The sequence below is a fragment of the Anas platyrhynchos genome, chromosome Z, assembly GCF_047663525.1.
Source record: "Anas platyrhynchos isolate ZD024472 breed Pekin duck chromosome Z, IASCAAS_PekinDuck_T2T, whole genome shotgun sequence".
Classification (NCBI taxonomy): Eukaryota; Metazoa; Chordata; class Aves; order Anseriformes; family Anatidae; genus Anas; species Anas platyrhynchos.
Genome location: NC_092621.1, coordinates 66,061,794 through 66,075,027, shown reverse-complemented (window position 1 = coordinate 66,075,027; position 13,234 = coordinate 66,061,794).

Sequence of the window (13,234 nt, the reverse complement as noted above, 5' to 3'; positions counted from 1 at the left end):
GAAAAGAAAAGAAAAGAAAAGAAAAGAAAAGAAAAGAAAAGAAAAGAAAAGAAAAGAAAAGAAAAGAAAAGAAAAGAAAAGAAAAGAAAAGAAAAGAAAAGAAAAGAAAAGAACGAAGCCTGAACCTTGGTCTCATTTACATTAGAGAACAGGCTGAAATTATTTTTTTATTTCAATCTGTGTAACTGAGAGCAGACTTTGGCTGTAGCCATGTGTTCTGTCAGAAGCAGAAGACCACAGCCACCTTCGGGATAATGGTCAATTAAATAACCATCAGTCTGCCTTTCCTGTGCAGGTGGTGCAATCTCATATCATGTGTTTATTCTCCCCAAACATCTGACTTAGTAGATCTGCAAATGTCCCAGACTCTATGAACTGTTCTGTAATGAGGAAGAAGCTAATGGCCAAAATCAGAGATGAGCCACAGACATGAGTTCAAGTCCAGACTGGAGCGTTGCAAGATCTGGGGCTGGGAAGGAACGTTTGGTTCTAGGGTTTCAGCTCATCTAATTAATATGGAGCAGAAACAGGCTGGGGGAAGCTGTTTGGCACCTGCAGATGTCTGCAGGTGCTCAGCACCGATTTAGATATGACCCAGTAACAGTATTCACAAGTGTAAAAAGAAATTGGACTATTCCCCACGCATGCATGTGGGATTAGGGAGAACAGCAGGAATAGCTTTTACAGTATCCTCCTGACCCTGAATTCACCTCATCCTTTTTCAGTACATAAACTACTGTAAATATCAGATGTGACATACTGCAGTTTGATGTAAGCCAGTACAAAATCACACATGGTTCACTTAAAGAAATACCTCCCCCTTTAGCAACTGGACAGAATCAAAGACGACCGTATTTCCACTGTTTCCTGTGTGCACCTGATATTTGCTTCTTTGAGTTCCCAGTTACTCCTGGAAACATGGCACGTCCTGTGCAGTAATGCCAAAGAAAAGAAAACCTTTGCATTGTACTGAAGTTTAGTGATGGTTTGCTGTAATCCCAGCAACACAATTCACCTCAACGCCTGTAGTGAATCCTACAATGAGTGTTATTTTAAAGGGTGGTAAGAGACGCATTTAAAGATAAGAGGTGGTTTTCTCTGCCCTATCTCCTTACTGAGGACGTGGTTCCCATGATGTGCTAGAAGACAGGCAGGGCTAGTGCAGTGCCCCACAGATGCTGTTTGCCAAGGTACAGGAGCAAACTTACACAGAAGCTGAGCAGAACCTGAACCTGGCTTTGGAGAATAAAACCTCTAGGTACTGGATTACTGGCAATTATTTATTCCCCTCCTTTCCAGTGTCTGAGGGTGCCAGGAGGAGCAGCCACAGCTGTCGGAGCCAGGAGTGCATTAACCAGCCTGACTTCTGAAAGTTGTCACCAGTTTTAAGTGGGGCAATGGTTGGCCCCCGTCTCCAAGCCAGAATCCCTTCCAGGGAGATGACATTTTTCTTACCCACCAGACATCCATAGAAGTAATACCCACCTCGACTGGCTGTGACAGCTTTGCCCTGATGCTGAAGCCATGAAGTGTGTCAGCTGCAGTCAGGTTTTCTCTCACCACAAGCGTCAGCGGGGCTCTGCCTCCAGCAGTGAGACGCTCTCCTCGTGCTCCTGTCATGACCCAGCTCTGGAACTGAGCCTTCAGGTCAAGTTTCTAACCTGAAGATGAAAGAGAGGGCTATAAAATTTGAAAGTGGTTCCAAAGGAGGATTAATGCACAGTTAAAAGTAAAATTCATCTTCTTCCACAAGAATGCTGTCTGTATGTGACCTAAGCACTGGAAAATTCCTTCTGCGAACAAATCCTGTCCTCTAATGTAGCGATGACAACTTCTGACTAACTCCCTTGTAAGAGGTCCTGAACAAAGAACATGTCCACAGACATAGTGGGTGATGTTAGGGTCTTAGAGGTATTCACCAGTTAAACACTTTGCAAAGGACCAACTGGTAAGCAGACTAAAATATTAAAAGTAAAATACTGAATTATCAATTAGATTTCAGCAAACACTTCCCTTCATCTTTGTCCATGATACAAGACCTCCAGTCTATTTATCTGTGAAGTGTTCTAGGAAAAATAGTAATTAACAAAGTGCAGGTACTACGCTGCACTAATCGATTTAAAATCTGCAGGATATACAGAAAAATCAGATGAAATGCTTACAATTACACAGAAATGTTATTTACTCTTGTCTCTCTGGTGTCAAACAAATATCTGTTCTTTATGGTTGTAGATTTTTTCCATAAAATATGTACTTTCATTAATCATTTATTACTAAAAGCTAGTCAATATCACCCAGTTTGCAGACTTAACAGATATACCCCTGTAAGCAAGCTAAATCCACAACACTGCTTTGTATGTTTGCCTCTGTGTGCATGTTTAGATGTCTCTTTTAGGCAAAGAAGGGAAAGATTACCTTACAAATGAACTAAGGAGGTGAAATACATGTGGCAGGCTTTTGTTTCAGCACCTCTAAGGTTGTTTATTATATACTAGATTTACTACCTCTTCGTGAAGCATGAAATGTGCTCACAATTATGGGTGCAACACAAATGTGTCATTCTTTAAAAGCTGATACATCATGGCAGGAAATACCACAAGAATGGATTTTATCAAAAACAAGGACTGGGTGAACCTGGCAAGCTGCAAGGTATCAGTAGCCAAAAGATTATCATTCCCTAGTGGATTACTTTTTACAATACAAGCTCCATTTTATGCTTGCTCTTGTTGAGCATTAAATACATGCTGTTGCTGGGGAGAGATCCTGTAGTTTGAAAACAAAGGCTGTTTTTTGCTAAGACTGTTTTGGTTGTTTGGAGCACCCCCGGAGGGTCTGCTCTGCCACCAGCATGCCCTGTAACATCACTGGAGCGTGGTCCTCCCGTTTCCAAGTGAGGTAGTGCTGCTTGGCCTGCCCAGCAATGTTACTTCACTGGCTCAGGCATGCGCGTTAATGAGGGGATTGCAGATGTTCAGTTTACAGTGCTGCTGTTGTTAGTCACAAAGCATAACAAAATGAAGCCCAGCCACTTTCTGGAGCCTTTGAAATGACCTTTTCCATTCTTTAGGGCCTTGGGTTTTATCTTTGTATCTGTCGTGCCTTTGTGTAATGCAACTTTTGTAGGAAAAAGAAAAAAAGAAAAAAAAAAAAAAAGAAAGCTAAATTCCTGCCAATAAAGATATTCCATATAAGCCAATAAAGATATTACCACTGTTGTTTTTGTTTTTACAGCAAAAGCTACAGGGGCATTTACCTGGGGCATGGTTCTCTAGCTGAGTAGCTGAGTTGTTCTGTATTAGCTCATTATTCTATGAGCATTAAAATAATATTCTGTGTTTCTAGCAGGGAAGTGGTAATTATTTTCTTCTGTGGCATGGAGTTGCAACACGATCTTGGCTCATCACAAAAAAGTTATGAAGTGCTAGCAATAAATGCTTAAGTGAAGCAACTCTTTAGATCTGCAAAACAACACTAAATCTGGGTATTTCTGAAGGCTCAAATTCTCCTATTTCCAGTGGGTCCATATTTTCTGCCATATAATTTCAACTAGTCTTTTAGATATTGCTGTAATTATCTTACCTCTAAAAGACAGTTTCATTTACTTTGAAGGATGGTTCGATGCAAAAGTTCTTACCTTGGTGAGTATTTCATTCCTTTAAGCCATAAATCCAAGCCCTAATAACATCAGTTCACCTATTCTTTCCAAATCAAATCAGAATTTCATGCCCTTTTCTTTGTTAGAAGAATATGAGTTATTCTAATTATTCTCTGGCACTTTATGCAGGAGATTTTTCAGTACCTTTGATCAATCTTCCTTTCTTCTCTTTATTGCTTAACGTATTTCATGTGTCTTAGTTTTCTCTCCTTCATTGCAGAGGAATAAAGAAAACCCGGTGATGCTGCACAGCCGTAATCCAAATAGTTCTTTGTAATAAAACACAAACAGAAGAGTAAATGCTATGTGAAATAAAATGCTGGTCTCCTTTAAAACAGTTTTGTGGGACAATAAGAAGCTTCAAGAAGAACATTTGCAAAAAGCAAAACAAGAAAAGGGTTGGTAAAAGTTTACCTCAGAGTTCTTCCAAAATGCTCATGCCCTGTGTGACTCATGCCAGCCTGTAAAACACAGTTCTGATTTCACAATTTATATTAGGCATTCTCGTTTTCCTAATTTACCAGCACATATAGAAACTTTGAAAACAATGAGACTTGTTTTCCTTCTATGCTCATGCAGTGTTTATGCTGCCTTAGAGTGTTTATCCAAAACGTACTTGTTTGCAAAGGATAATGGCACTGGTCCTCCTTTTCAGTGAAGTGGGCAAACCAAATACTGTTCAATTCAAAGAAGCAGCACCAAAAAAAAATAAATAAATAAATAAAAAAAAAATAATAAAAATAAAAATAAAAATATTTTAAGGAAAGTGCCTGGTTTCACTGCTTAGGCATCCTGACTCTTTAACTATCCCTCTCTCCTGATTTGAATTTATGCCCATGGAGACCTCAGCTCTGCAGCTCACTGTGTTCACACACCAACCCAAACCCAAATGTTATCACAATATAAGTCATAGCATCCCTTTTCTCTTTACGTAGCATTGTGCACCTACAGTAGTCTGTCATATTTGAAACTTTCTGCTTGTGGTGAAGGAATAAGAAGTTTTGTAACTGTGACTGATTTCTGCATTTTGCAAATTTGCAAAAGAATTTCACAAAAAGAAATGGGATATTTTTTTTTCTTTCTACATTTGGAAACCGTTTCCAAGTTTGCTGTATGAGAATTTTATATTATGGCCATATGACTCTCACTTAATCTGCAAGATACATGCTCTTACCTTTACTCCAAGTAGTGTTTTCCTCCAGCATTACAATGGCATTTTTGTGTAAGCAGAATCAGACTTGGTGTATTAAACAATAAAATGGGACAGTAAGACCTGTTCTGCAGCTCCTTTGTGTCTGTGTCCTGATACAGAACAGCTCTAAAGCTCCTGCAGCTTGCTGCAGCCTGGCCTCTTGTAGTTCAGAATGATCAGTCAAGACTTAATATTACCATGGCCTGGAGGGAAGTAAAATAGATGAACCAAAAAAGACAAATACATTTTGAGCTTTTTTTGAAAAACAAAACAAAACAAAAACACCTCCTACACAGTGCTTAGTATTTAAGGTCTGTTTTGTTTAAAAGGTCTGTCAAAAAGGTTTTGTTAAAGGCCTGTCTCTGTTTAAAAACAAAGAAACAGCAGCAACAACAAAGCCCCATAATTGTCAGAAACAATGAATTTCTGTTTCAGAGCACTTTCAAAAAAAAAAAATAACAAAATAAGAAAAGATATGGCAGATAAATTAATAGAATCTTTTTTGGATGACAACTCAGTTATCAGAAAATCCACCAAGATATGGCAGCTCCAGTCTCAGTCGCTTCCTTACAAGACTCCCAGCTGATATGAAGCACTGAAGAAGCTGATATGAAGCGCTGAAGAGCTGTTGGAAGACAAAGGTGCTTCCTCTCAAGAGACTGTCAAGGCACCCATCGACGCAAACAGCTTTTGCAACCTCCTTTGTGAAGGGAGCACTTTACACAATGTGAATCCTCTCTCTCAGTAGATGAACCTCCTGGTCTAATTCCTTTCTGAGCTGGAAGGCCCAACTGCAAGTCCATTCCCCGCCTCAGTAGTGTCGAGATGGACTTGTCAATCATTTCAGGATGGCATCTCATGTCTGAGGGACAAGGACATTACTATTCACCTTGGAAGTGCTACCCAGTTTAAAGGCACAGTGATCCTTGGAAAAGGGGAGAGAACAAGGATGGGGAAGTATTCTGGGTTTTGTTGTTTCCTTCTGATTCTGCTTGACACCAAACATAGTAAAAAACCTATGATCTGCTCTTTTTATCAACACATTACCAAAGGTGGAGCCAGAGAAGCCCAGGACATGCTCTCTCTGTGGCCTCTCCTTTCTGGCTTCAAGGCAGGAGAGCTCAGGGTGAAGGACAGCCTTGGTGCATCTGCAGGAAGTCACTGCTGTTGCTGCGTGCTTCCCACCCTGTCCACCTCCTCTGCTGCCCCTCTCACCCTTCCCACACTGACTCGTGTGGATCATTGTCGTGTGGTAGCTGTGCAGAGCTGTTTCTGGTCTCTGCTGGCTTGGAGGCACTGCAACGTGGCAAATAATAACAATACAAGTATGATAATGCACTGACTACCATAGAAAGGAAGTAAATGCTGCTTTAAGGCATTCTGATGTCATCAGGTGCTGTAGAAATCCCACTTGTGAGAACCATAATAACTGGTATTAAAGCTATCTCAGCTAGTGTGTAGTTTTATACAGCATGTATGCTCAAATACTTAGCCAGAGCTGGAAGAGTTATGGATATTATCTTTTTTTGTTTGTTTGTTTGTTTTGTTTTCCCTTTCTTTTGAATATGGTCTCTACAGTAAAACAAACAAAATGAACAAACCTTCCCCTCCCCCCCATATTGTAATTATGCCACTTCCAAAATCCAAGAGGATCAGTTATATGAAGCAAAGCCCCTGCTGCTGATACTGTATCCTGCCTGCAGCCCTTTTGGATCTGTGGAGCCATTGCAGGGAGTGCGTTTTATGAGACATTGCCTCTGATATTACTATCAGGCTCTCCAGACATGATACCACAAGAGAGCTGCCAGTGTGCTGCTGTTGCCTAGTGTGTCACTGAATTTTTCCATAGCATGGCTGAAACTGTCACAAGAAATAGCTTAGATTTGGGTGGTATGTGAGTGCACACAGCTTGTGTGCTGGGGGAGCTGCTTAAAGCAGGGAAAAGCACCATTTCATAGTAAGAACTAAGGGACTTAGCCCGCGTTTTTTTTTATTGTTGCCAATGACAGCTTCCCTTATCCAAAGAGAGTAAAATATGCTTTTAAGTGCTTGCAAAGCCCTGGAATGTGTGGTTTACAACAGTATTAAGAACTGACCTATAATTACAAATAGACGTGGCACTAGTAATTTATTTGGTAAGCTCCTGAAATGCTGACTATTTCATTCCTTCTTATAGATTGAATTTCGGTTGTACAAAACCAGGCAGAGCAGAGGGTCATGGTTTTCCCCTGCCTCCCCTTCTCTCAGGAATTCAAACAAAGCATGTTTTCTTCTGGACACGGTCTGAATCTGAACATTTCCTTTACCTCAGAATCCATGGTACTGAAGCATCCTGGGCTCTGTCTGATCCAAGCTGATGCTTATGCTGGTCAGTTGTTCTTATATGTTTTTTTTTCCTGGCAGGGGTTATCCAGTTTGTAAAAGTGGGTTCTGCAGACAAAGCAAGAGGTGAAGAAGGTGACCTTAAACAAGATCTGGATTAGCTTACAGGCACCATCTTGCTAGGTCAGTCTTGGTGGAAAGCCCTACCACCTTTGCAAGGGTAAGGAAAGTCCAGACACTGATTGCTTTCTCCATGGCATGCCAAAAGACTTTGCCAGACTAGTCAGTGGAAAACAGAGGCCTTTGTCTTCACAGTCTGCTAGATGTACTTGCTTGAGTGAGTCTGAAATATAGCCATCACCTATGCCCAGAGTACTAGCTCTACAATGTTTACAGAGCAAAACCGGGATTTCTCTCTTCTATGAATAAATTAGTAAACGATTTTGTTGTTACTGATAAAAAATAGCAGATTTACAAGTCAGATCAATATTTTTTTTCCTTTTTTTTTTTTTTTTTCTTTTTGGCTCTTGTTGAACTTTTCATCCACCAGAACCCCCAAGTCTCTCTCTGCAGAGCTGCTCTCAATGAGTTCTTCTCCCAATACACGTATGTGCTTGTGTCTGGGATTGCCCCAACCCAGGTACAGCACCTTGCACTTGGACTTGTTGAACCTCATTAGGTTCAACATGGGCCCAGTTGTCCAGCTTGTCCCGGTCCTTTGAATGGCATGCCTTCCTTCTGTTGTATTGACTGCACCACTCAGCTTGGTGTTATCTGCAAACGTGCTGAGGGTGCACTTGTTCCCACTGTCTATGTTGCTGATATTTGTCTATGTCATTTACTTATTCCAGTTCCACACATTAAAAACAAACAAACAAACAACAACAAAAAACAACAACAACGACAACAAACAGTGGGTGACAGAAACAGAAAATATACATACCTATTAAATTTCCATGCCTCCATCTAAACTTACATGCCAAAAGTAAGTGCACAGATACCAAAGTGGATATTTTTATTTGGTCTGAGTTTTTCTACAATACATTTCTTATTTGGTATCTTTTCCTTTATTTTATTTTCTGTTTTTCCTGTGTTCTGCTTATTTTGGCTGGTTATCCCTTTATTCTTCTGTACCATCTCGTGAATACAGAGCCCTTCTTCTTTAGTCTTTGATAACCTAGATGTGACTTCATACTTCATGAATCTCATTTTGAAACCAAGTTAATTGAGAATATAGCAAAAGATACAATAAGTAACTGTTTTTGTTTGTTTGTTTGTTTGTTTTTTGATAGCTTTACTGGATATTTTAAGTGTGTGATTTCCATCCTTACTTTCAGAAAAGGTAATCATGAAGGATAGGTGAACTTTCCATCATTGCGTTGTTGTTTTCCAAAGACACACCATTTTGTTGTGGTTGTTGCAGTGCCCCAAGGAGTATGTACATTCTGCTGTGCTTTCAGCACCTCAATACACTACAGACTATCAATGTTTCAGTAGGGGTACTGGTGTGAGGGAGTAGTTGTATTCCTTTTGCTTTGTCTCATTTCCCCCAGTAGCACTTCGTGCAAAGCACACAACCAGCAAGGTCTTCAAATATTTCAGGGGACCATACGGTACAAGCACTTGAATTTGATCTCCACATGTACATAATCTATTGAAGCAACATGGAATGTTTATGCAAAACTTTTCCTTTATTTACCACAAAATTTTATTTAAAGAAAAAAGATAAATGTACTTGCATGCTGGATCATGAGCTGACAAATCTAACTCCTGCCCTAGTTTTCAGACTTGCTAGTCTCCTTAGTGAAAATCTCATATGATAAACTTTTCATGAATTAGACTTCCAGGATTATAGCTGACAAGAACACTACTTATAAAGGTGTTCTTTCATGCGTTAGGGGAAAGTTTTATCCAGCTTGATCCTATTAAAGACTCTGTTAGCACAGCTTATGCTATTACCATGGCAGTGCTCCCTAACACTTCTGTAGCTAAAAGTCTGTCATTATTTCTTCAAACGGTAATCTCTCTGAACAACACCCACCTCTTCTTTTGTCTCTCCTAGACTTCATAAGTGTACATGCTTTAAAAAATTTGCTTTGGCTAAACAAGCAACAGAGATATCTATAACCTAGTTGCATGAGTTCTTAGGTTGCAATGTGTACATTGAAAATGGGCAATAACATCAAAAGCGTGTGAACAAAAACAGTAGAGTGGTGTTGGACTTGCTGCTTGGAATTAAGAAAACAGTTTAATAAATGTCTATTTCCATCAAGTATCTGTATTTTTGTATAACCACATAACTTTCTATCTGAAGGTAAAAATATGAAACGAGAGCCTTGGCCTAAGTTCCACCGTAAAATTAAACACTAAGCCCTGTGTTTAAAGTGTTTTTGTTTGTTTGTTTTTTGTTTTGTTTGGTTTGGTTTGGTTGGTTGGTTAGTTGGTTCTTTGTTTTAGTAGAATAGAGGAATTTGATACTTCAGGACTAATTTGCAATCCAACCCTGTCCCCTACAAAGCTGTTTTTTTCTTCCTATTTTAAACAGTTTAATACAACAGTATAGAATTACATCAAATACACTTTTCTTATATTAGCAGTTGTTACACTCTCTGAGTCTCTCAAAAAGATTTGAACTCTAAGGGTCTGCCTCACTGGATATGCAGAAGGAAAATAGGTCAAGTAGCAAATCCATTGACTACTATGGTATGGAAGTGTGGCATCTTTTAAGTAAAATCCTGACCCTAGTGAAGCCAGGGGAGGTTTTTCCTTTTTCTTTTTGGTAGAGATAAGAATACTCTCTACATGAGAGCTTGCAACACTTTTGCAACACACTTTGAACCCTGTACATTTTTATTTTTCTTTCAAAAAAGAGAGGCAGCACACTGAAAAAGATTTTTTCAACTTAGTTGGTCCACTTCTCTTTACCAGAATAAAAGGATGTATTGACAATACATAGTTTACTCCAAAGAGCTGTGCCAAAATGACAAGGCAAACAATTAACTCAAAATTAATGATAGGTTGTCCCTGAGAGGTTGAATTAATCCATACATTATTGAAAATGGAACTGCATTACTATGTGTTATTTGCAACAAATAGAAAAAAAAAAAAAAACAACAAACTAATCTTACTCTTTGCTGTCAAAGTCTTCCATCATCTTGAAGCCCCAAAATATTCAGAAACAGGAAAATGAAGTCCATTAACTACAGATGAAGAGAACTCAAATAAACATAATAATACCTTTAGCAAACTTACTCTTTCCTTGAAATCTTAAATATAGTTGGGTTTCTGTAGCCAACCATAACTGACCATAAACCCCCATCTACGGGATAGTTTTTCTCTGTATCCTGAAGTTCACTTTATGTACAATACTTTCAGTATTTATGACTGATGATTTTGGAAATTTAGTTTGTCTCTAACTCAGAGAGAAATGGTGGAAAAGGATAGTGCTCTCCAAAGGACATATATACTTAAAATGTGAGAAATTTATGTTATTTATTGCTGATGTAATAGCTGAAATAGCATGTCAGGAATTAAATTCATTGCACATCAGCTTGTTCACCAAATGTTCTGTGTATCCCTAGTACATTTAACTTGAAGCCACTCTGCAATCAGATTGAAATAAAGATTCTACTCTAAGTGGAAAAAACTGTCGTTATTTCTTATAGCATCATGACATCATTATGATGCCACTAGAGAAAATGCAGGACAGATCTAGATTGAAAGTATGGAAATGTAGGTCTCCACAACTGAGGTATGAAAGTGCAAAGAGCTGAAGTAGTAGGGGGAGGAGAAAGGAGATGTGCAATGAATAGATCATGGCTACCTAGGAGAAATTTTCAAGTAAATTTTTGTTTCCTTTGGGGAACAATTAACTATGTAGCCAGGATTTTAGTTCAGATGCAGTATTTTATTTTATTTTATTTTATTTTATTTTATTTTATTTTATTTTATTTTATTTTATTTTATTTTATTTTATTTTATTTTATTTTATTATCTATTGATTTATTTATTTATTTTCCTGATAATATTTTTCCTGATAATATTTTTCCTGATAATACTCTGGTTGAGGTTCTTTGCTTATTGTTTATCCCTGGTTACTGTTACATATGGAAGAATGACATGAACTGAAAAAAGAGGTAAATAGAGTAAATGAAAGGAATAGATGCATCAAGTCAATGATATTCAATGTAAAGTAGCAGCTGACTGAAAGAACACTTGTCAAGGCAAATAACCACAACAGAGATATGCATCTGGATGTTGTGTCAGAATTATTTCATATTCAACTGCATGAAATGTTTTACTATTTCCTTTAAGTCAATAAGGCTTTGAAAAGCCATCCCAGCAGTCCAGGGGCGTATGCTATTTATATGCAGTATCAGAATAGATGGCTAACAATGAGCTGACCCTGGAAACAACACTGGACTTTCATATAAAAGACTAATGAAAAGAATACATGGAAGAATTCCTTTACCTTATCAGTGTCACTTGGGCACTTGCTTGGGCACTACTCCCTGTTCTCACCAATTAAGGAACAATACATTTTATGCACGTGGTCTGTAATTCCTTTAAGGTATTTATTTTGCATTTAACACTGGTCTGACTCATTTTCTCTGGATCTGCTGACAGTGTTCCCAGTCTTCTCACATCTCATGATCAAGTTCTCATATAGACACATTAGACCCTGTATAAACCCTTTTCTGGATTCTTGTTACAATGCTTCCTATTTTTCTGTATTTACTGTGCCTTCCTTTTCTGTTTTCAGGTTTATACCCACTTAACATGTTCCAAAATATGTCTGGAAAAATTATGTGAAGTTGGGATGATTAATCTTGAGAGGTGCTGAGACTCCAATCTCCCCTGTCTTCCTTAACTGAGGTGGCTTCAAAGGGAGATGTAGGGTTCTGGTACCTGTCAATGTCAGATCACAATTACTCTTGCTTTGTCTAGGTTATCCTTAAAATTTATAAATCTGTTCCTAGCTGGTTAGTAATTACCTTCATGATCTCTCCAGTGTTGAACTATTGCTTACACTTGCTTTTGCTAACATCATTCTTAAATGAAATAAGTGTCCTCAAACACTTAGATTCACTTGTGAACTTGGCCTTTTCAAGCACCTGGAATCTACACGCCAGTCAGCCTCGTTTCCATCCCTGGGAAGGTGATAGAACAGCTCATCCTGGAGGTCATCTCCAAGCATGTGGAGATAAGATGATGGTCGTGAATAGTCAGCATGGATTCACTAAGGGGAAATCATGTTTAACTAATCAGATACCCTCCTATGATGAGATGACCTGGTGGATGAGGGAAGAGTGGAGGATGCGGTCTACCTTGACTTCAGCAAGGCTTTTGAAGCTGTCTCCCGTAACATACTCATAGACAAGCTCAGGAAGTGCAGCCTACATGACTGCCCAGTGAGGTGGGTTGTTAATTGGCTGGATGGCAGAGCTCAGAGGATTGTTGCTTAGTGGTGTGGAGTCCAGTTGGAGGTCTGTAGCTAGTGGTGTCTTCCAAGGGTCAGTACTGGGTCCAGTGTTCAGCTTATTCATCAATGACCTGGACGACTGAACAGAGTGCACCTTCAGCAAGTTTGATGAGGACACAAAGCTGGGAGAAATGGCTGATACCCTAGAGGGCTGTGCTGCCATTCAGAAGGACCTTCACAGACTGGAGGATTGAGCTGAGAGGAACATCATGAAGTTCAACAAGGGCAAGTGCGGAGTCCTGCACCCAGGGAAGAATAACCCCAAGCACCAGTACCAGTTGGGGGCTGACCTGCTGGAGAGCAGCTCTGCAGAGAGAGACCTGGGAGTCCTGGTGGACAGCAGGCTGACCATGAGCCAGCAGTGTGCCCTTGTGGCCAAGAAGGCTGACGGGATCCTGGGCTGCACTGGGAAGAGTGTTGCCAGCAGGCCAAGGGAGATGGTCTCTGCTCAGCCCCGGTGAGGCCACACCTGGAGCACTGTGTCCAGTTCTGGGCTCCCCAGTACAAGAGGGACATGGAACTACTGGAGCGAGTTCAGAGGAGGACTGCTAAGATGATTAGAGGGCTGGAGCACCTGTCTGTC